This window comes from Aphelocoma coerulescens, chromosome 3 (genome assembly GCF_041296385.1).
Source record: "Aphelocoma coerulescens isolate FSJ_1873_10779 chromosome 3, UR_Acoe_1.0, whole genome shotgun sequence".
In the NCBI taxonomy this organism is placed as follows: domain Eukaryota; kingdom Metazoa; phylum Chordata; class Aves; order Passeriformes; family Corvidae; genus Aphelocoma; species Aphelocoma coerulescens.
The window spans coordinates 72,512,934-72,533,268 of NC_091016.1; the positions used below are offsets into that span (position 1 = coordinate 72,512,934).

At 36.0% G+C, this 20,335-nt stretch overlaps 1 protein-coding gene across 3 annotated transcripts in view; it reads right to left on the bottom strand.

The window, feature by feature from the left end:
- The window catches only part of NKAIN2 (sodium/potassium transporting ATPase interacting 2), a 531,845-nt gene that overhangs the window by 174,452 nt on the left and 337,058 nt on the right, over positions 1-20,335 (bottom strand). The window lies entirely within an intron of this gene.

Here is a 20,335-nt window from a genome sequence, read left to right on the forward strand (position 1 = left end):
TCCTGGTCTGAAAGTGGTTCAGTGAGCACTTCTTCTAGATCCCTCTGTACCCTTGGATGAATCCCATCCAGCCCCATAGACTTGTGTGTGTGTCTACGTGGTGTAGTAGGTCACTGACCATTTTCCCTTGGATTATGGGATTATTCATTCTTCCCCCCATCCCTGCCTTCTGGCTCAGAGGGCTGGGTTCATTCATGTTGACCTTCAATTCTCCTACATTTCACTTCTCTCTTAAAACACAGATGTGCCTGCTTATGATCTTCCAGCCTTCCTGCCTTTTTCCATCTGTAGCTTTATATTTTTTCTTTGCCTCTTACAGAGGGACTCTTGTCTCTGTAAAGCAGGTAGATCTTGTCCTTCAGTTTCCATGATAAGTGATGCAGAAGGAGGAAAAAGGAAGTGGATGAAGTAAAATGAGAACTGTAAAGCTAACAGAAGTGATTTAAGTATAGCAAGATGACCCCAGCCCCTCAGCTGTGAGGCACTGTCTGTGTCTGTGCATGAGAAGAGGAAAAATCTATCCCTCAAGCACAGGGAGAAATGAGTTACTGCTCTTCTCCAAGAGAGGAATTAATAACAACAGCCAAAGAGAGGAAGAATTATTCATTGCCTGCAAGATTTCCCTGAAAATTGATAATTTCTAAAATTTACTATCTTACTGAGATCCTGTAGAACTCAAAATCCTAAATTTACTCCATAAGCATATTTATTCCAAAACCAAAAATAAATTCATGTTGTAAATGGAAAACTTGCCATTCTGCAAGTAACATACAGCATGAGGTAATCTGTTTCCCTGCAAAGGGAAGCCAGCTTTTTGAGTGTATTCTGAGACACGGACATCCACTTGCTGAAGTTACTTGCCCTTTCAAAATATACTCCCTCTTAAAAGATCAGTTTATGAAGGTTTACCTTGATCTGAATAATCCTGATATGAATGATTTGAACAAGAATACTCTTCTGATACTTATAAAGCCCTTTGGGAGATTCATCATGGCCAGGTTCTGATTTCAAGAAACAAATCCAGTGCAATATTAAGACACCTAATTTTGTGTCTCATGTAGGTGTCTGCTTGTGTGATAACTATCTACCTTCCCACTATATGGGCCTATAAGGCTCTGCTAGAGTCAATGGACACACAGTCAATGGAGCCTAAGGAGTGATTTAGATGACCAGATGATAGATAACTGCTTCTGGAGGAAAAGCCTTGCTCTGATCCCCCGGTGGGCTCCACACTGTTAACAATAACAACATAGTTGCATAACATGGCACACAAGACACCTCCCTATAGAAGGTGCCTAAATTCTGGTGCCATAATATTGAATTAAAGGCCTTGTCCAGAGGATAGTAGGGTTTCCATGACCCAGCTGGGGCGGTGCTGCCTGTGTGCAGCTGCTCCTGCAGAGGTGGGTGCTCCTCTCACAGCCGGTGTCAGAGATGCCCGGCCAGCATGGGGTAACCAGATACCACAGGGCATTTCTAAGGCCACATGATTTCATGTAGCTTGCTCAAGATCCAAGAATCCTTTTGGATTTCAGCTTGAAATCCTTCAATTTTCCATGTTTTTCACATCACAAGGGTGAGACTAATTTAGTGATTTGTTTTGGAACAGGACTGTAGGTCACCTCACTTTTGGCCTCTGTTCATACTGCAGAGCAGCCTCAGAAATATTGCAAGGAAGCCCTCTTGGGCAAAAAACCCTAGATGTACTCCAGAAGCATTCCAATGACATCTCACTGCTGCAGGCATTAAAACCACGGGGTCTGACCCTGAACCTTCCATACTGTGTGAGTCAGGTCCTCAGCACCAAAAGCTTCACTCTGAAAATCTCCTACTGGGCTGCACTTGTGGCTAATGGAGTTGTAGTGCCAAATTAGCACTGAGCTCATTTTGCTGCCCCTGTGTTTACAAAATATGTCCTAGGAAACCTGAATACAGAGCTCTGCATGGGGTATTTCAGGAGTGAGAACAACTAACTCTATGGATCATAGTATGGATTTTTAGATCAGATGTCATGCCTGATTAACCATCTGGGTTAACTTTAGTTGTTGAGTTATGTAGTTATAACTCTAATGAACAACCTGGCTGACTACAAGCTGGGTATTGGAAAGTTTCAATTTTAAACATGTTGATCACAAATGAAAGTCGGACTTACCGGGTTAAGTAGTAGAACTGTAACCTAAAAATCTCACACAATGAACAAACACAGTTAGGTCATATGTAGGAAAAAAAAGGCAGTATATGAAAACCACCTTATGTTAATCTTATATTCACTCCTATGTTAAGCACTTCTTTCTCTTTGATATCCACCTCTTTCTGTCAGGTCTTGAATGTAAAAGTGAGAGGGAGTCCAACCTAAAATTTGCATTTCCATAAAAAGCACCAGGTGTTATGCTGTTTGCTATTCATGCTAGAGACAAGTTCCTTCTATCTTTCTGAAGTTGTGTCTCTGCAGGAAAGAGTATGAATCCATAGGGCTTTGGGACATTCAGTAATAAGACAATCATCAGGAGACAAGAGATCAGGGTTTGGATATGTTTTCTACAGGATGTTATTTAATATTTTAGTGAGTGGCTTTGAAACACAAAATGCACAGACAGAACAGAATTAGTATATTTTTCTTATAAAAGGAATGCATCATTTGCAAAGCTGTAGCTCGTGCTCCCTCCTCTACATATTCCCTCTCTTGAGTTCTTCACTGCAGAATCACTCCTTTAAAATGGTGGAGATTTTTTAGCCTGTTGACTAAGGTACCCTCTAGAGACTTTGGTTTTGAATGCTATTACAGGAAGAAAAGAACTGAATCCAGATGACCTACTTTCTATACAAGTAATCTAGACACCAGGCTGCCACCAGTAAAGTATTCAGTTTATATTAAGTTAGAGATTAGGCTCTTTGGAGAATACAGAATAAATCATAGAGCTTAGGTGGGAAGCAGGATCCTCAAATAACAGCAGTTCTGGACATGTGCAGGGTCACTGGGTACTAAAGAGTTTTAAGTCAGTGATGTGTCTGATGATACCTTCGTGCTCAGATGAACATGAAAAATAATTATTTTGTTTAAAGCCATAATTTTTACTTTTGTTGCTCAATACATGTTGTAGATAATCACAACCTCCACAAGACCTAAGCTTCAGTTCTTCCTTTATTGCTGCCTATGTTTTTTCTGTTTGCCAAATCTGTTAGCTAATGTGAAAATGCAAGCCTTCCAGTCACTATTTTTAATGTTGATTTTGTTCAGTTGAAGGCAATTTCATTAATATAAAAGGAAGTTTTAACTTTTTGATCAAGTTGAAGCTTTTGCCTTCTAGTCGTTTTTATGTCATACAGCACAGATTGATCTCTGCAGTGTTTTGGATGCAGGAAATGAATAAAAGCTACTACTGAACACAGCAGATGTTAAAATGTTGCTGAAAGCTCTGAGAAGAAACATTAATTAACATGTGACTATGTTTCAACAGAGACAATGAAATAAAAGTGTCTTGCAGGATCATCAGACTCATCAATTTTCTGCTCATCACTGGACAAAATTTCAGTAAGTGGAACATTAGATCTTGCAGAATTTGAAGAAATCTATTTTCTGGGCTTTTTGAGTTCAACACAAATTCAGTCAGTCTCAAGAGGATCAGTGTTTCTTAGTTCAATTCTCTTTCAAAACAATCCCTTGATTCTTTTTCCTTCTTTCAAACGCAGTAATGCAGAATTGAATAAATTCACAAATTAATTTTTATGATAATCACATTTACAATATTGATTATTGCTTTTACAGTTAGAACTGTTACATACTTAGATATAAAATCTGAATAATAGCATAGCATACATTGTATGCAGACAGGTGGTGTGATATAAACTGCTTATTTTTCAGATGGCCTTTCTGAGTTCACCAGATTTATTTCCCCAAAATTTCACAAGTCACCCCTCTCTCACCTTTTCATTTTCTTCTCTTATAGTCAGGACAGTTACATTCATTTTCTTAATCAAATCCGAGTTCTGCAATTGCTTTCATAACAATAAAAATGCTGTGCTTATTACTTTCATAGTTTTAACTGGTGAATTTTTTTTATATAGATTAAAAACTGATTAAATCTTATATTTACCTTTTCTGGGATGCCCAAGGACTGGAATACTTCTTTCCTACAAGTGTTTTAGATTAATCTTGCTCACAATATAAATATTCTTTTCTAAAAGAAGCTATTCCTGACTCAAACATAGGTTGAATGCCAGCAATTACACACATACACACACAAAACAAACCAGAAACAAGCACGTGATTTGTGTTCTACAGAGGAATTTCTGGAGTCTTTAGGATAATCTTTTTGATAGGTAAAGTGAGACATTTTGACTGACATTTAAAGCAATAATTTTGCCGCTGAGATGATACTTAAAACTAAAAAATTATATTCACCAGTAAACTTGGAACCCATGCTCAGTATTCTGAATATCTATGATTTCAGATATTGACTGTAATCAGGAATCCTGATTAGAGGTTGAAGTCTGTAAGATCTTTTTTCATTTTCTCTTTGACTTATTTTAAATTTATATCATTATTCTTTTGACAGAAAGAAATAGATACAAATTGTTCTGCTGAAGAGCATCAGGCATCAGTTTTGATGCTATTTCTATGATCTCAACAATGTTAAAGTGGCCTGGCTACCATACTCCCAATGACAAAAGCAATTCCACTCTTAGTGGTCATAAAACTGTCAGGGTAAAAATGTCAGCAAAGCCTCCTAATATTATTGCAATGTGGGGGGTTATTTTTATATCTACTTATGATCCGCTAAAAAAATATTGATAATGGGGGAAGAAGGAAATAGCAGGTAAGGTAATTATGCTGCCATGGTTACTCCGAGAAGAGAAAGCTCACAGCAAATTTTAATACAATTAAAAAATGATAAAACCAATAGCATTCAACCAAGACACAGAATGTCTATTTAGAATACTTTTACAAAAATGTTGCAAAGTCAGATTATAACCTTGACTCTGTCTGCCTAAATTTGTGGGCAATAGATATGAATCGGAGTAAAGTTGTGGCCTGGTGGGAAATGTCCCTAAAATAAGCAAAAAAAGCATATCAGTGTCTTCACTGCCTTTGTATAGGTTAATCCCTGCACAGAAACTCTTTCTAAACCCTGTGTAAGGCTGGTGCTGAAATTGGGGCAGCATCTAAGAGAACCCATCATCGAGGTGAGCCACCTACCCCTGGAGCTGTCTGAATGATCCTGGGCATTGCAGTGGTTCAGAGACGAAAGGCATGAGGACATTTTTGAAGCTGCCTATTCTATTTTGAACCTGTAGAGGTGAAGGGACAGCACCAAAAAACTCAAAAAAGCAGTCTAGTCTTCAGGAAAAGGGGTTCAGAACTAAGACTCTTCTTCTTAAAGACAAAACCAAAGAATAACTCTCCTCCTCTAACTTCCTGCTTACATGATGTTAGATTTGCAGAATTACTTTGTTAGACTCAGGCAAGACAGGTAAAGTCCCTTGGCTCTTCCACTGATACTTACAGTTTGAACACTTGTGTGTTTCTGATAATAGACTGATCCCATCAAGTCTTAGGGAAATATCCTCTTTGGAGTTTGATTAAAATACATTTATATACTCTAACAACAGTAAAATACATTAAAATGTTTTCGTGAAGAGACAAGTGCACCTGTCCACTCATTGTAAAACAAAATAAAAGCATTTTATGGAAAGTAGCTCCTTAAGCAACACAGCTTTTGGCTCATGCATCATTTCCACAGAAGAGATGCCTACATTACCCTTTGTTAAACTCAAGTAAGTTTCCTAGCAACCCAGTCATTATCTCTGTGGGGTATAAAAAGACACCAGCATTATAAAGAAGCTGAGTCTTTGACAGCATTGTGGTTTTTGACCACAGTTAATTACCAAACCTGCTGGCATCAGTCTCAAGTCCTCTTCTTCAATAAGTATCAACAAAGTACTTTGTTAATGTTAATGCATTTTATTTTCTGCTACAGAATAAAATCAGATTCTGTGTTTCTAGTATACTGTGCAAAGTACAGAGCATCCCATACAAAATGTCTTCAAATTAACCTCCTGTTTTGCATCTCCAGTGTCAAGGATGGCCAAACACCACATCACAAAGGTGACTTCTTAAGATTTATTTTATGAGCTAATTAATGGCCTAAATATAAAACCTTTCTAGAAAAAGATTCTTCCTCTTTTTTAATTCTTTTTTTTTTTTTTTTTTTTTTTTTAAACTTACTGGTTGTTTGTTTTGCTTAACTTGCTGGTTTGTTTTTAAAGCAATTTGTCCATCTCTGTAGTGTCAATAATAGCCAACAATGTCAACCAACTCAGGACTGGCTGCTGGCTCTGGGACTGGGTCAGTGAAGAATATAGTTTGCAACTGAAATATTAGGATCACTAATTTATGTTGCCCTGTGTGTATGGTTATGGTATTAATAGATGAAAGAGATCTCAGAAAAACAAAAAGCAAGACACAAATGGACAAGTGGAAAAAAGATTCCCCGTTATTACTTCAAAACCTATGTCGAAATATCTTTATTTTTGGGTAGGAGAGACTCTTGCCTGACAGTTCTCAAGTGTATGGGATATATAAAGGAATAATGGCATTAACTTTTAGAGATCCTTAAATTTTATAGTGGATTATTTTTGTTTGAGCAAGTGTGTTCTTGAATAAACCTAGACTTCCTCCCCGTATAAAATTTCACTAGTAGTTCAAAATATCAGGATTTTGCAGTAGTTGCTTTTCCTGCACATTAGAGGTAGGTACAAACCAAACTGAAAGAACATGTCACTGCAGTTTATGGTAAAAAATTGTATTCATTTATTGGCAGTCTACCACTTTAGGAAAAAAGAAAAAGAGCAAAAAAAAAAAGAAGGAAAAATAGGTATTTTTTTCAGATATATATAAGGAACAGCATGAAAAAGAAGCAGCTAATTCAAAACACCCTTTCTTCAGAAGCTATGCCACTCCAGAAAGAAAAGGAAAAAGAAACCCCTGTGATTTGTGAGGAACCTATGACAGCAGTTTCTGTATTATCCCTTCCTTAACAAGCAGAAGAAAGAAGTGATGCAGGTTTGCTGACTCCTGACCTTTCTTAAAATCTCCTACCTGTTTGTATTTGAGTATCTGGACTCGGCCATCTTTGAAGCAGTGTTTTTTTTTTTTTTTTTGTTTTCCAGATTGTCTCTATCACCTACAGTGAGACAATAAGGATTATTCACCTATAAGGCAGGCAGTCTGTTACAGAGATGTTTATTTTCACCACAATGATATTATGCAGGCAACATGACTACAAAACAAAAATTGCAGACACCTCCTATTACCTCACTGAGGTTATGGCCTAATGTTATGGTAATCTATAGCTCCATTGCATGTAGTGGTTTAATAGAACTTAAAAGAAATAAAAAGAACCAAGGACATATAGCACCTGTCTGTAGCTTAACACAAACTAAGAATACACTTTTTAACTAAATGATCTTATTAAATTTTAGGAGTCTGTTATTTCTTGTGTGGTTATTACTCTGAATATAATACTATGGTTTCTGTGACTCATGCATAGTGCCTTAGGACAGATTTCTTTTTGATGTACACTGCATTAGTCACATTTATCTATGAACACAGATTATATATGGTGCAACTTCTACACCTACTGCTGTATTCTAGAAAGAAAATATTAATATATTACTTGGTGCTGTAATTAACACTAGTACATAAACCCATATAAGTCCAAAATAGCTTTCAGGATTCAGGATTGGATGATAAAAAAAAAATAAAAATCTTCTCAAAGTTGTTTCATGGATACTGATAGACATAATTTATTATGGTAATAACAATTCCTCTAGTTCTTGTAATAAGTATAATGTAAAAGAAGAAAAATATGACAGCTAATGGAGTCTTTTCTGCAAGACAAAAAATTAGCAGTCATAAAGAAAGTTAACAGTCTTTGCAGGCTAAGAATTCAAACACCTTTAGTTATCAGCTTTCTCTGAAGAAATTAAAAATCAAATCAAATGAAGTGATTCCTGATTGGCTCACAGATCTTGACTGGGTCTTTTCTAGTCCAAACTGGCAGGATCCATTTGAATTTGATTTGAATGGGTGCATGTTAGGAGGCCAATTGCAAAAAGATAAATTCCTTGTTAAGAGTGCAGGACCTAACTTAAAGTGCAAACTGAAGAGAGGATGTCTGTAAAAAGAAATTATGGGGAAGAAAAAGTATCTGTCCTTTAAAAATTGAGCATAGTTACTCTGACCTCTTCACAGTTAAACAAGGTTTAAGCTCCTGAACCTGGGGAAGAATAACTCTAGGCACCAGTGCATATGCAGGAGGATGACTATCTGGAAGGCTTCTTTCAAGAAAAGAGGGACCATGGTGGACATCAAGCTGAATATGAACCAGCACTACACCCTCATGGCAAAGATGGCAGACAGTATTGGGTAACAGCATTAGGCTACATTAGGAAGAGCACTGTCAGCAGGTGAAGTGAGATGATCCTTCCCCTTTGCTCAGCACTGGTGAGGTCACTCCTGGGGTGTGGAGTCCAGTTTTCAGTTTCCCTGAACAAGGCAAAAGTGGACATACTGGAGAGATTCCAGAGAAGGGCCACAAGTGTGATCAGGAGTGAGCTATCAAATTAGGAGAGGCTGAGAAACTGTGACTCTTCAGCCTAGGGAAGAGAAGGCTCTGGAGGATCTTATCAATGTATATAAATACTTGAAGGGAGGGTGCAAAAAGTCAGGGTCTTTTCAGTGGTGCTCAGTGACAGGACCAGAGGCAATGGGCCCACGCCAAAACACAAGAGGTTCCTTCTGAGCATCAGGAAACACTTTTTCACTAAGAGGGTGACCAAGCACTGGTACAGGTTGTGCAGGGATGTTGTGGAGTCTCCATCCCTGGAGATATACTTAAGCTGGGCAATTGGCTGTGGGTGAACCTGCTTGAGCAGGGTGGGTAGACCAGATGACCTTTAGAGTCCTCTTTCAACCTTAGCTCCTCTGTGTTTCTGCAATTCTGTTTCATATCCTTTTACAGAGGCCCCATCCTGTACCATTCCCTCACCTCCTAAAGAATGCATCTTACGAAGGAGCTGAAACAGAACTACATTGTTTGATCATTACAAATCCAGCACGAAGTTCTAATAGAGAAATAAGGTTTTAAAATGTCAGAGTAGAGAAAATACAGTCACTAATCCTTGTCTTTCTAACTCTACACAGTAATAACAAGAGAATGCTGGATCTTCTAAAAAGAGGAGAGCAACTTCCCTAGAATTCAAAGTCCCCCTCTCCCGCTTGTGTCACAATTATTCTTGTGAGATATCTGGTGATTGGCTTTCTCTCCCTAATCTTGGTGCTGTGAATGTTTCTAAGGCATCCAGCTTTGCAGGTAGGTGGATATTTGGGACTTAAAATTAATGGAAACAGTTTTTCACATGATTGGCAGCTGTCAGTCAGATCTTTCTTTGGGAGATGAACTGACAAAAAATGAAATTGAAAATGAAAGTGAATAAAATTTTATGTGCAAAACAGAAATTAAAATGTCTTTGGGAAGGAATTAAACTTTTTATTTCTCTTGGCTCCTTTTACACAACTTGAGAATATCCATGTAATATGACAAGAATGGCCAGTACCAGATGACTTACCAGGTTTTGGAAGTTTCCCTTCCTGCTCTGCTCAGGAGAACTTGACACAAGTTCAACTATAAGTCCACACATAAGCCAACTTCCAAAGGACTGCCAGGGCTGTCATGCTACAGAATCCTTCTCAGTGCTTTTCTGCAGTTCATGCAGAAGAATTTTCTAAGCATGATAGCTTAATTAGCTGAAAATGAAATCATGCACCTCAAAAACTTCATAGTCATTACCTCTAAATGTGGGTGACAAGGTCTTTCTTCAGGAGATAATGGACATAGTATCAAATATCCCTAAATAAAGGAGAGAAAGGAACCAGGGACTGAGATTTCCTGATCCCTGTAATTAGACTGCGAGGCAAAGCATTTCTTTCTTCTCAATTTTGTGATTCAAACTAAAGCATTTAAGATTAAAGGTGTGATTTATGTCATAATTTGTAAACATCTGTGTCTACATTGATTTTGCTCCTTAACCCTCATCACCTGACCCAAAAGGTGTCCCAAGGTATTAAGTACTAGCTGCAGAACACCTTGAAATACATATAAATAAGCAACTCTTATAACTATGACTGATTCAAAGACTGTTTTTCTAAAGCATCCTGATGGTGCACTTGATCCAGTCAAGTGGCAGTGCTGCTTTAAGAACCCCTGGGAGATTTTTTCTTGTTGCATGCAGTTTTACTGGTAGAAAAATATGGCTATAAAAGAAAATGTGCCTAAATCCTTCCTTTACTTCCATTCACTCACTCCTGGTAACTTCTCTTTGAGTCACCCTACCTGATTCCTCTCTCATTTACCCTCTTAAAACACTTACAGATATTTAGCATTCCATTCATGAATCATTATTTAGACAGGCACTCCATATTTAGCTCTTCTCCTTTCCTCATAAATCAGTCCCTTCCCAACCCTCAATCATTTTTATTGCTCTTTCATAACTGCTGATAGTACTCATAAATGACATGTCTGTAATGGCACTAAGCAAGAAAAAGGGAATAAGAGACCAAGGCTGGAGTTAATAAAATAAAAATAAAGCATAGCCTAACTTGGGCATCCTCTTTATTTTGGCAATCAAATAGACATAAATAATAGCACAACATGACGAATTACCAGAGGCCCAGGCATACCTGCTGACATTTCTATTTTCCTTTGTATTTTTTCCCTTGTAGAGAGAGAAGTAAAAAAATAGATAATGTGAACATCTATTTCTGTTTCTTCAAATCAATATTCTAACAGTCTGTGGACATGAGGGGTTGCTGGACATCAAACTTCAAATATATCAAAGCAGGACTCGTGTTAAATCCAACATGTAAGAGCAGTATCTGTTGCCACAGGAAAACTTTCTGAGCACTTTCATCAAACTCTGCTGGAAGATGGGATACTATACAGTAGTTTAGATACAATAACAGGATGTACAGAAATTATAATTTTAAAGATTACAGTAGTTTAGATACAATAACAGAATATACTGAAATTATAATTTTATAGAAGTTATAATTTTAATCAAGACCAGTTAAAGGCTTAGCATGGACATAATCATGCTTTTGACAGTCTGATATTTACAACACTGCATCCTAATAGTTTTAGTTTAAAAGGGAACCTCAATTTTGCCTGTGAGGCCAAAGAATGCTGGGATCCTGGAATTTTAAATTTAAAAGGTAAGAAGAAAGCTTTAGGCAGTGTTTTAATTTGAATTTCTGAACGATTTGTTATAGAAGAGGCAAAACCTTTTTGGAAGTTCAAATAAACTGCCTTTGGCCAGTGAGCTGCTCTCTCTGTGCTGTGTGTAACAGTATACACATGACAAGTTTCTAAATGCATGGAAAACAGGACGTGTGAGGATGAATCCAGTCCCATCCATTTTTAGAATATTTTACTGTGCATTTGAAAAATAAAGAAAATTAGACAAGCAAAATTCAGAAAAGCAATTACTTTCTACAGGAAACTCAGGAAAAATGTTGAAAATAGTAATTCTCAGTATGTGTTTAGTTATAGCACCTTAGTGCTCAAATAGCTTTACAGCCTTTCTTATGGATCCTTTATCAAGCTTATCTTAAAATCTAATTTTAATTGCCTGTAGCTGGACTGTTTTAGGTTTGTTTTGCTCTTAAACAAAGATCAAGATGTTAGCCCTTAAGATTAATTCTAAATTAAAAAAAAAAAAATTAAAAGTGTTAAAATGTTTTGACACTGCAGGTATGAGAAAGCACAGAACACTTAGAGTTCTAAATATGATAGTGATAATAAAAAAACCAAACAGATATAAATAAACCAACAAGAAACAACTGATAATCCTCTCTATACAGGCTAGAGCCTATATATCAAACCAGATCTTGGCTTGTCAGCAGATGAAGATTTAAACATATATACTTTTTCAAGCAGGAGAACACCAAATGCAGAAAAGACAGATTAAAACACTGTAGAAAAGTTATTTTAATAATAACAAAATATCTACTCACCTATTTTTGAAAGATTTAGGAGAACATTAGGGGTCATTTTTATTAGACTGTGAATTCGTAGAGGGGTTGATTTTTTTACAGAGAACTCAGTTCCTCCTTTATGGACACACTCTCCTCTCTATTTTCCTCAATGATTTAGAGAAAAGGAAAGAAAATGTGTAGAAGTCTCTCAGACTAAAATCCTCTTTTTTTAATTTAGCTGAAAAATGGGCCCAAAATAAGGTATCATGATGCAAAAGGATCATAAACCTGCCCTCAGCACTTCCACCAGAAATTTTTCAAACTTTTATCTGTCATCTGACCTAACAGAATACTTTCCTAATTTGAAGACTCCAAACTTGTGTAATGAAACATTTATGAATTCAGTGCTTTAACTTAAAATAGTAAAAGAAATAATCTAGAGTAAGTATTAAAAGCTGAAGCTTTAATCATTACCTCTGATGGAGTAACTCCATTCATCAATCATTCTCTTTCAAAGTCCATGAATAAAGAAGGAGTATCTATACACTGCAATGAAACATTGGCATCTGATAAGATATTTAAAATAAATTCTAGTCTTGGCACCCAGAAAATATCTTTTAAATGGTTGGGATATTTAAAGGAAGCAAACAAAACACGTTACTTTTGCTGGAGGTCTCAGAACCATGAGACCAATAGAAAAGATTTTCCTTACACAGTTGTAGAAGTAGCAAATACCATATAAAGAAACAAAAAGAGTTTCTGTAGGACATGCAAGGCAATCCTTTTCTCATCCCAGAACTGGGAATGACACAATTGGTGCATTGTAAGCAGTTGTTCTAAGCAACAGTTCCCCAAAAAATCGTGGGCTGGAAGAGATGCCCATGACAGAGCAGAGAGGAAGAGCTGCAATCATGAAAATTTGAGGAGAAAGTTCAAGACTTTCAGCAACATAAAGGCAAACATGAGCGGGGGCATAGCAAAAATTGCTGCTAAGCAATTGGTCTATTGCCTCTATGTAAAAATAGGACAAACCCAGCAAATTAAAGTAGAAGATTTTCCTTTAATATAATAAATACCTTTTAACTGTAAAACTAACCTCTGCAGTCATGAATTGGAAAATAAACTTGCTTACATTATTTCCTACGGTATAGTTGCATTTGAAAAGCCCTGTTTTGGGGGCCAAAATGGTGCTTGTCAATTGTCTAGGCAATGATTTGATGGCACAGGACAAAAATATGTCAGGGACCTGGCTAAACAATGACAGGATATGGACTTGAGCCAGTGATTCAGTCCCTGTCTGAGTTCTTTTAGGTCTAGTAATATAGACATGGGCTGCATACCAGGACCAGAACTAGTTACATCTTTGAATAAGTAATATGTGAAAGAAATTCAGTACTCACTGCTGCAAAGTAAAGCATATAAAGAAAAGAATAAATCTTGACTTATATAAACTCATTGATGACTGAATTAGATGTTACTAGTCAGAAAAGAGACTTTGGAATGATTGCAGACCTAAAAAAGTCAATAACAATGGAAAGACAGACAGCAAATTTGAATTATTTTCTATTATACAAAGTAGGAAACCAAACAAAAGAGGACAAATTAGAAAAGATAATGATGCCACTGTACAAATACATAATGCATGCAGATCTCAATTACTGTGTGCACTCGTCAGGCCACTTATCTCAGACATGAGGTTATGACACTATTCACAGTACACATAAAGTGACAAGGATGGCTGGTAGTATGGAATAGCTTTCTATAGCTCAGGAAGTTTCTAATACCATAAGTCACAGAGGCATGAAGAGATATCAGGAAAATACCACCCTCCTCTCACCCTCTTTCTTACATTTTTTCTGTATTCAACTGAATAATTTGAATTCTTACAGTCATTTCTTGCAAGCTCTCCAAACCTCTGATCATCCCAGAAGAGTCTGTTTACATCTTTTATTTCTGAATATTTAGTCCTTGGATGCAAACACTGGGACTATATCCAGTATTTTGTATGAAAATTCAGGCATGCCTTATAAAACAGCTTCAATACCTCCCTACTTCTTGTCGAAAAACCTTACCTGACATAACCCAGTGCAACGTCTGTCTTTTTTATGATCCCATTACATTCTTCTTAATAGTCATTCCATGGTCAAATAATGAAAGCTACTGAATCAAGGAGTGCAGAAGATGCTTTATGACTTTGAAAATCAATCTATTTTCATTTAGGTACATGTTAAAGAGTCTAACAGTCAGCCATCAGTTAAAAACAAACAAACAAACAAACAAAACCCACTGAAAACAATGCAGAAAAAAATATGAAATCTGAATAATTGGAAAAAGATTAAAAATGGAGAAGAAGCTTTAAGTATGTTTTCTCTTCTGTTTTCTTTATTCTTTGCATGACGAGTGATTTCATCCATTGTATTTGTGTTTTAACATAAAATATCACTAACATACTGATTGCTAGAGTCCACATTCTAATCGTAATTAAAATCCAATATATCTGGTCGTGTACATTTTCCTTCAGAGGAATAATTGCACATTTATGCTGTTTTAAATGAGAAAAGAATTTAGCTCACTACATTTTTACACACTTCACTGGCTTGGTACTGAGAATATCTCACCGGATTGGTTGGACTTTTTCCTCATAAGAAGCAGACATGATTATTTTTATTTTGCAGTTAAACACCTGGTCACTAAATATTTAAAAATGCTGAAATGAAATGCCTCTCGATAAGCTGTGGAGCAATAATATGCAAATACTTACTTATACTCAATTGGCATATAACAAGGTATGAACAATGTGTGTGGATTGTAATGAAGTGATGCAAATGACCTCAGAAGCTGGAAGACACTGCAAAAAGTTTGAATTGTATCCAAAATAAGAATGTCTGTTTTCCCTACAATCTGCTGAATGCAGAACGCATTAGTATCTCAGCATTGCACAGCTGTGTTTTTCTATCAAAGAAGGATAATTCCTGCTTTCAGACTTGGAGGAAAAAAATCCTTACTAATTGAGTTGGGTACCTTTATCTGCATTCAAGCTGCTGCTTATTTATTTTTAAATAACTGAATTCTGGCAACATTTTATCCTGAATAAAACACAGTTAAAAAAGAGTTAGACATCCCATGTCAGCCCTCTGCAATAAAAACACAGTAAATACTTAAGATGGATCTTGACTTTTTTTTTTATGTTTTCTCATCACTAATCAACCAAAATTTCTTGGTGATCTGACTTACGACCTCAGGCCCTTTCATCCCTAATGTCTGATATAGTCTTATAGGGCAGTCACAACATACAGCTACAGTCCTGCCTTTACCTGCCTTGGTATAATCTCCAGATCCATGCTTCTTCAAGGGCAGGCTCCTCTTTTAGGAGGGGAGACTCTTGTCTTGCTGAGAAGCTGTCCATCACTTTCTTCAGACTTTTCGCATGTAAACAACTCCAGAAGATCTGGATTGCTTGGCAAGACAATATCAAGGACCGTGCTTCTCTAGTGAAGGCTTCAAGATAAATCTAAGTCATGAATTGTGCCTGAACGACTCCATGGCCCTAGACACGAAGTGTTTGTGATTATTTGTGAAGCATCTCTTTATTCTTTCCTCACAATGAGGATATCCACTTTGCTGCATTTGGCACATGTGAGAGTGCTGTTGAGCTGCCTAGAATAAATGTGTTTGATGTTTGCTGGGCAAGAGTACAGTGAAGTAAAATATAAAAAATATATATATATAAGAGCCTGATGAAAGTCATCTTCAATGCAATTTCCCTGTAAGTATGATCCATGAATGGTATCTATACCAGTGGAAAACGTTCTTCTTTTGCAGTAGAGCTATACTACTCCAAATGCCTCTTGTCCACAAAGAGGCCTCAGGTTGCTGTAGTAAAAATATTTCCAGGTACTCTGTTATTCTGAAGTCAAAAGCAATTTCATTTTTCAGTCATACTGCATTACAACACAGGAGAACCTGCAGTTACATAGTTAAAGATAGTAGTGGTGCAGACTCCTAGTTGGAAGAAGTCCATAAGTATGTGCTTAAGTCTCTCTTTACTCAGGAGTTTGATAGAAGCGAGGCACATGCTTGAAGAATATTAACAGTTTATTTTTAATGTTTGTCTTAAAAACTTTGTTAGTCTGTATTCAGGTTTGTGTTTGAAAGAAATCACACTTAACTAGGATGTTAGAAGAAGGTAGATCATTAGATAATACAAATAAGTCATTGCAGTTCCACCATCTTCATTATAGTGAAGAATCTATCACCTGAACCAAGATATTTTGTACATTTTATTCTTACCTCTCCCTGATGATAGAATCACTTGCTTTTCAGAGAGCTGATTAGTTTATTTATGTTTTCTCACAAAATATTTTTCTAGTGTTTACACTTACTATTTTATTCTAACAAAACCAAATGTTTATCCCTTTACTTTCTATCTGATATATTTCAGTGAAGTACATATGTGCTCGGATTACCATGTGTCAAATGTTACTTCTTTTGCATTTTTCTATTAAGCTGTGTAAACCATATTTAATAATCTTTTATCAGTCTTCTATAGGAAGAATAAAGTTTTGTTCACACAAGATATTTGTGGGTTATTAAGCTTTTTTATAAAGTGAATTAAAGTCCATCGTGTACGCATAACTCAGTTTAAAAGCAGTTTGTTTCAGTTTAGCTTAAACAGATGTCAATTTATGCTACATTGAAAAATGCCTCATTTAAACTGCAATAAAATTAGCTGCACAACTTCAGTCATTGGTTTAGTTAAATTAGTTGGACTTATCGCATTTGATTGAACCAAGATAACAGTGTCATAGAATCAAGAATGAAATTTTAAGCTAACATGCAGCATGTCATCTGACAAACATTTCAGTTTCAGCAGCAGATATCTACCAGTATTGCTAATTATCTTGCTACCTTGGGCAGTAACTAATAAAGCCCAAGTCTGAAAATGGTTACTGCGCAAAGCAATTGCACTGTGCACATGAGACCTCACAGCATGTTACAAAGATCTACCAAATTCTTCATACCAAGTTGAAATACTGGATTTGAGCAGTCCTCAAATGCTAAGAGGTGTTTTAAATAAAGAACTGAGTCCTATGCAGATCCTTTTTATGACAAGGAATTGATTTGGGAGAAACATCTTTGTTTTCGGAATCATTTTTCATTGGTCTCAGTGAGCTTCCATTGAAAAGGGAGAGCATTACTATGAGTCTTCTAAGGATTTTCTAAAGTCATGGGTATGTATAACCCTAGCCCAGGTGATAAAAACTCACTACTGATGTGACTCATTGTTGCTTAAACTGCATTTTTAACCAGACTGAAAGCTTGCTGAAAGGATGGGTGAGAATTCGGCTGAGCAAAACAGTTAGCAAAGAGAGTCGCTGATTACAAACAGGAGAAATGAGGAGCCCTTGACCTTATCTTCAGCTTTGGGCTCCCTGGAATCTGGGCTCCAGTGGAATCTGCCACCAGCTTTCCCTCAGGTTCTTGATGACGAAAATGAATTCAAGTACATGCTGAGGCAGCACTTTGTTATTACTCTAATGTATTTGCAAAGATACAAACTTTTGCAGAGGTACATCAGATGCTAGAATCAAACTGCATCAAATTTTAGTTTAAACAGGCAGAATAAATAAACATTCACAGAAGTTATAATTATTCAGACTCTATGAGTGGATACATGGTCTATTACCACAGTTCTTTGTACTGTTTTTCCCAAGCAATCTTTTGAAATGATCAAATAAATACCTATCATTAGTAGTTACCATTTTTTCAACTACTGAAGCCTGGTAATTCAGATGTCATTCAAAAAAAAAAAAATTGTGACTGGACTCAATGCATTTTTGTTTTATTTATGTCTGCAGTTTGAAAACACACTGCTTTTCATAAAATGAAACTTTTCATCACAAAGAAATGACAGAAAGCACAAATTCTCTAATATTTCACTAATATATATTTTCATTCAGCTGAATAGGGCTGCTATGAGTATTAAGCCTTTCACAAAGCATTTCTTTGCCTACTTAAGTTATAAACTAAGCACCATAGTACTTTTTTTCCCACTACATACAGTTAAACAACTACAGAAAGTTTGAACATATGCACTCATTTGCATATATCTGCATACATTCATATGCATAAATACACATAACGCAGAAGGTGAAACTCAAAGCATGTAAGAAACTGAAATTCTCTTCAAGGGCTGTGGTAGCTTTGAAGGTAACTCACCGAGCTGTGAGGTAAACCAAGTACCACATAAATGTATATACTTTTTTTCTTAAAAAGAAGAAACACTGCCTTGTAAGCAGATTGCAATTAATACACTACCTTGTGAGCTTGCAAGGTCTAAACTAAGCACAGGGTTCTTTTTTGTTCTCCACCTAGTTTGTGATCCTTTTTTCAGAAGGAGGAACTCTGCTATTTGGAAATTCCATTTACAAGCATTTTCATATCAAAATAGATATCTTCACATGAAAGTCAGAAGAACCTTTTTTTGAAATATGTCCTTTTTAAGTTTTTCAAAGAATTCTTTTCTGAAAAAGTAAGCACCTCATCAGCTCCCACAGACACAAATCTTCAAATGCTGTTTTTGAAGAATTGCATTTAAAAGTAATGTTCAGTCGTATACCAAGTATGAGAAGCTGGGAAAAAGTCTTTGAATTTGAACTACAGCTCATCCTAATCTGGTTAAAATTATCTTCAACACCACCTGTCATTATTAATGCAGGAAGAGAGGAAGAAAAATAACTTCAGCCCAGCTATATTATTGCAAATAAGGTCCATCTGCTTTTCACTGTTCCATCATATAATAATAGCAGTTATATTTATGATGGATTTAGGATTTTTCCTGTAGTAGATGAATGTGTAACTGCTTTTATTAACATTTTTTTTCCTTTGAAGACGTTCCACTATTTTAGCAGACTTTTTACCTAATTTTTAATGTGGAATCCTCAGTCTTTGATCTATTCCATTGCTAGGTAAATTATGTTTTTCAACTAATTAAATTTTTATTTTATATCTATACATCTATACCTATATAGATAGATAGATATACATGCATAGATACACTCTATTTAGCTTTATGTGGTAAATGGTACAGCTGTGAAGAATCTGATTTAAGGCATAATGGCTAGAAGAGCCATCTTATAATAGTCATGGTAAAATATTCATTATCGGCTTCCTTGAAGAAACACATTAAAAACATAAAACCTACAGGGTAAAAATTTCTAAAAGAGAAAGTAAGGATGTTTTATAAAAGCAAATGAAAAGGTAAAACTTAAGACACAAAATGCTTGCTGTTTTCATGGGAAGTGTTCAAATCACAGGAAGGAGATTCAAAGTAAACAATGAGTATGTCTACATTAGCCATTAGGTAGCGGTGTGGTGCATCAATCCAGGGCCTGTGGTGTGATTTATTCTTGGCTTGCTCTCTGCTGTGCATGAATTTGAGTGACTTTGTATGGCCCCCTAAGAGTATTATTGCAAGAACACTCATCATTAAGATTTTAAACAGAACCAAAAAAAAAAAAAGTAGAAGTTGTTATCTGCAGCAAAAGATATCATTAAGAAATTGTAATTCATGTCCAGACTAGAAGAACAGAAAGAATATAATAACTGGTATAATAACTGGGAATTTAAATGCAAAAGGATGACAACACAGGCCAAAGAGAGAGTGTACTTTGTAAATGCATTAAACTCTGAAAAAAAACCCTTTTTTTCAGATTCATTAGAAGAGCTGAAACAGACAAATACCTTCAGTGCCTATAGATGTCAGTGTGTTGTATGAGCACTCAGAGAAGACAAGATCACAGCAGAAAAACAAGACTAATCTTTTCTTTCTAATGATGATTACTACAAGGATTTTTTTTCTTTCATTTTTTTCCTTTTTTTTTTTCTTTTGGGTATGACTATAAAATGTCAGACTGGAAAGCCAATAGAATAGATTTTAGAATAAAGTGATAAAGTAAATCCATACATGATAAACTAGAAACAACTCACCTGAACTTTATTACATTCGCTGAAGAATGAGCACAAATAGTATATGTGAATATTTGACACTTCTAAACTTTTCCTAATTTCTACACTAGAAAAAAAAATCAGGACAGTCAGAACTGGAACAGAGACAGGCGACAGAGTTGCAAGACACTGCAATGCTGAATAACTGAGCAATGAAATGACAGATTAAATTCAGTGTTGATAAAACCTGACAGTAGCTTTTAATCTGTGTATTTCTAGTTCTTCTGGTCAAGAAAGAGGACTTGGGGGATAGTTTTTCAAATCTCAGCACTCAGAGGTGCTTAAAAGACAAAA